Here is a 5,026-nt window from a genome sequence, read left to right as displayed (position 1 = left end):
CTAGAAATCTAAATTTTTATTAAATATTGAAAATTATGATTTAACGTAAAAATTTTTGGACCAAATTTTGTAAAATCAAAAAATAAATTCCCCTTTATTTTTATTGATCAAAATGGAAAAATGTTGTATTGTGTTGGGAATGATGGTCCGCAATTTCGCCACCTGTTGCCGAAAAACTGGAACTAGAAAGAGTAGGTAAAATTTTAAAGACGTATTTAAATATTTGCATAAAAAACTTTTTACGGTTGTTTTGAGAAGTATAAATCAATGATTGTATACCAACAACAAATTTTCATAAAAAACAAATCAATTTAGATAAAATATTCATCTCGTAAATGTTCTTAAAATCACTACAATTATTTCACTATTTCATGTAACTTTCAATGCATTGTAAGCATAAATAAAGTTGAATTATTGGGAATAAAAATACGAATTCTACCCTGACTTAGATCAGATTTTGAAATAGTAAATATTACATGTAAAAATTATTAAAAATTTTCTTTGGGTTCATTTTGCTTAAAAAAAATGTTTCTTTCGTTAAATACTTTTTCTTATTATCCAATAAATACTTTAAACTAGACAAAAAATCGTTGAAACACTTTTATGCACTTATTAAAATGCATTTTTTTAATCGGACTTATTCTTTCTAGTTTTAATTTTTGTCACTAGGTGGTATGTCGCAGTTTAATCATTCCCAATACCTTTAAAATTTATATATTATACAGATACGTTCGAAATACAAAGTAATTTTTAATGGAAAATTTTTTATTCGAAAAATTTTACAAAAAGTTCGGGATTTTAAGCTCAATTAAAAAATATTCTATTTAACAATTAAATAATTTTTTCAATTCCTAATGGTTTCAATTTTATAATTCTAAATTTTTATGTTAAACGTTAAATTCTTAATCTTTTCCTATTAAACGTTTAAGCTTTGTCATTAAAATTGACATAGTTGAATTTCGAAAACTACCTGTCATTGGCAATTTAAAAATGTTAATTTCCGAACGATTGCATGTACTTAAAGTGAGAGAGATTTTTAAAAGTGCAACTACTAAAAAGTTTTAATAACACAATAGTTCATGGCTACATTTTTAAAATTAATTTTAGATGAAGCTTGGATTTGTTTTAATTTTAAGTTTTTAAAGTATACATTTTTTAAATCTTTAACATTTTCTATTTAAAGCTACTTTTTATTTAGTAGGTTTTTGTAGAATAATGAAATTGTAAAGGTTTATAATTAAAAATGATTCTATTTAAAATGTTGAGACTGAAGGTGAATATATTTTTAATTTCTCAAAAATGTGCCTATAACCAATTTATATGTTAGATCATAATTTTGTTTGATTTAATAAAAATGTGGATTTCTAGAATTTCTAAATCTATCACTTTTAAATAATGAAATTATGAATTCTTTTAATTAGAATTTGTAACGTGTAGTTGAAATTAAATGATATACCATAAATATCATTGGAGAACCACTGAGGTGGAATTAAGTCGAGATTTGTCATAACTGCTCAAAAAGCGACACGGTATTTTAACACCACCGCCAACCTCCACTCACTGCTGGAAACGCGTCGCGGTTGTTCATGGCGCGTGCCACCCGACGTAAATTGCAAAATTCAGTACCGCAGATACGTTTTGAAGTAGGTGCTTTAAGGCGACTAATTTTAAACGAAATATTTTTATTTTAATGCTCTAAGAAAACTTGTTAAAGTTGAAAATTTCGTTGAGTTTTGTTGCACAAAAGCGGGTAATGCAATTACTATGGCTTATGTTAATTACGTTATATGCGCTTAGATTAGTACTTTTTTAAATCTATTTAGAGATCGAATTTACAATTAGTAGATTTTATATCTTTAATTAATGCTAATAAGTTTGACAACACTATTACCAAAATTAATTAGCGTGTTTCAAATTGTAAGCGATTTTTACCCAATATTTTATGTACAAAATTGATTGTAACGATTATATCAAAAAATTATATTCTAAAAACTCTTTTTACAAATGATTTTCGATTTAAGATTTTCGACTTAAGATTTTTTTCAGAATAAACCTATTTTTCATGAAACTATTGGCTTCGAAGATTTATTTCCAACTTTCTTCAATCAAAATGTGATGTATTTTTCTTATTTGTAAGACTTATGCATTTTTTTACTGCTAATATACTAAGGACTGATTCCACCGTCTGTGATTAAATTTTAATCATTAATTAACTTAGGTTATTTAGCAGATTGCGTTCCGTCAATTTTAAAAACATGATTAAAGAAGTCTAATCGTCGATTAACTTAACCGATCGTTTTGGCTGTTTAGCGAGTTAATCAGCGATTAAATCGAGTCAACATAACCTCAAAGTTGAAGTTCAAGTATAGTGTGAAATATTGATCGAATTTATAACGATATCTTGTACTCACACAACTTATATTCAATTTCAATCGAAAACGAATTCCTGTCAATTTATTTGGAAACGATGTGCATAAACAAAAAAACGTCACCGCTCATTGTTCGTGAGCAGATGAGGTATATTTTTCGCGCGAATACAAGTTCGAAACCAGCAAATCAGAATCACCATTACAACAGAAACACGCAGAAACTAGAGTCATTGCGAACAGAGCATACGGTTGGCTAACCAGAGGTTAAAAATTCATGGTGGAATGCGCCACAAGTTAACAGTGATTCAAACGCTGATTAAAAGATAATCATGATTAGCTAATTATAGATTTAATCACAGCTGGTGGAATCGGCCCTAATTATTTTAATTCCAAATTACTTAATTTTAATTTAAAATCAGTCATTGTTGAGAATTAGTCGAACTCCCCTCAATTAACTGGCCTCCGCTATGACGCCTTTCGACCTCCGGAAGCAAAGGCTTCCTGCTGGGGAGCCATGGTTGAGCATCAAGACTTTTCTGCAACCATTCTGGAATAACTTGTGTTTTTGGATCCCAATTTTTCAGCAACCCCCAACATTGGCAATTCTTATTCCATTTTCGTGGATTTGGAGCGCGTACATTAATCATAGCACGGCCCAAATTACTACTACTATCTCTGGACTTTTCGTATAGAATTGTATGATACAACTTTGTGCAATCTATAACAAAAAGTTCGGATAATTGTTTTTTATTATACTCATACGAAATAGGGGGGTTGATAAATTCAAGGGGTGCAACGAAATCCTGATGGCGACTTGGATATTTTTCCCAATAAATCAAATGTATATGCACGCGCTCTACTACTTTAGGTGCTCTTGCAGGATTATGCAACCAGGCCAACTCTGGTTCATGGTCTTCTTCCTTGTCAATGTATCCACCTTCAATCTTTTTGCGACCCTGAATCTTGACAAAAATGCGGGCCTCAGCTGTAAAACCAAATATGGGTGGGTGAGGCTCCGGTCAAGAAGATGGAACTGGCACAATTGAAGTTTCCATTGCATCTAGTTCATCAACAAAAAAAGAGATTTATCAATTTTATACATTGGAGAAATATTTGTAAGCAACTTTCGTAAAATGTGACTAAGCGGTTCTTTTTTTTTTAGTTTTTTACAATAACGTGCAAGCAAAAATTTAAATGAACTATTCATGCTTCAAATATGTAACCTCTATCTGGCCTTGTATCCTACTACTAAGCACAATAATACATTTAGTTCATAAACAACCATTTATCATATTATGGAGTGTGAACAATTTTACCGCAAAATATGGGGCTAAGGGGTCATCCATAAAATACGTTACAGGGGATATAACTCAGAATTCTTACATAATCCCATCAAATTTCTGACGGAATTACTCGTGAATCATGAGCGTGAATCCTAAGAGTCCTGGTACGTTACCAATTTGACGATATTTCTGCCCACCCCGCACCCAGCCATCGTTGAAAAGAAACACCGTCCAAAATCCTATGGAAACATGGACAGGACAGTGATTTTTTACGAAAATAAGATAATAACAGAGGAATACGAGGCGTGTTCAAAAAATAAGGTGACTTTTCAATCTTCGCGGGCTACGTACATTCAAGTTTAAAATTTTTTTGTTTTGTTGTGTTGGTACACTCGTCACGATCATATGTTCACAGTTTTGACTATATAGCTCGTGTTGTTTTTCTGGCAGAGGCGTAAAAGGTTAGAAGGGTTTGGTGTGCTCGGCGATTTTCTTCTTTCGAAAAAAATGGAGCAAAGAGTTTACATTAAATTTTGTGTGAAAAATGGAATCCAGTGCTCTAAAACTCTTGAAATGTTGACAGTTGTATACGGTGAGACTACTCTGAGTAAGAAAAATGTACATAAGTGGTACAAGCTGTTCCAAGAAGGCCGAGAGGATGTCGAAGACGAACCTCGCCCTGGACGTCCCAGCACGTCAACAACAGATGAAAACGTTCAAACAGTGGAAGAAATGGTGTTGAAAAATCGTCGAATTATCATCAGAGAAGTTGCTGAAGATGTTGGCATATCGGTTGGCTCATGCCATGCTATCTTTTCGGACGTTTTCGGTATGAGACGTGTGTCAGCGAAATTTGTTCCAAAACTGCTTAATTTTTATCAAAAGATCCATCGCATGACCATCGCTCAGGAGATTTTGAATGAAGTCAATAATGATATTCACCGGATTTGGCCCTCAGTGACTTTTTTCTTTTTCCAGAACTGAAGAGACCCATGAAAGGACATGGATTTTCAACAATTATTATTATTATTATTATTATTATTATTACACCATTAAGCCATTTGCCTTTCGGGGTAGGCGTGACTCACTCGGCAGGGAAAGGAGTAGTGTGTGGAAGGAATAGAGATTTTTCAGATTGATCCAGAATTCTCGTGCTATTTAAGTAAATAACACGTTTGTTCCGCAACACTGCTCCGACCCAGGTTGCTGATCAATCTCTCTAGCAATCACCCCAAGCGAAGAACCTCACGAAGTCGGTCCATTAGGGATTTTCCGCTTATTATGTGCATGAATCTCATGTCAATTGCGTTAATTTTACTCTTATCTTTTTCTTGATAAGTCCATGTCTCGCTACCGTATAGTACAGTCGGTACA

Source organism: Belonocnema kinseyi, chromosome 9 (assembly GCF_010883055.1).
Source record: "Belonocnema kinseyi isolate 2016_QV_RU_SX_M_011 chromosome 9, B_treatae_v1, whole genome shotgun sequence".
In the NCBI taxonomy this organism is placed as follows: domain Eukaryota; kingdom Metazoa; phylum Arthropoda; class Insecta; order Hymenoptera; family Cynipidae; genus Belonocnema; species Belonocnema kinseyi.
This window is presented reverse-complemented; position numbering follows the sequence as displayed.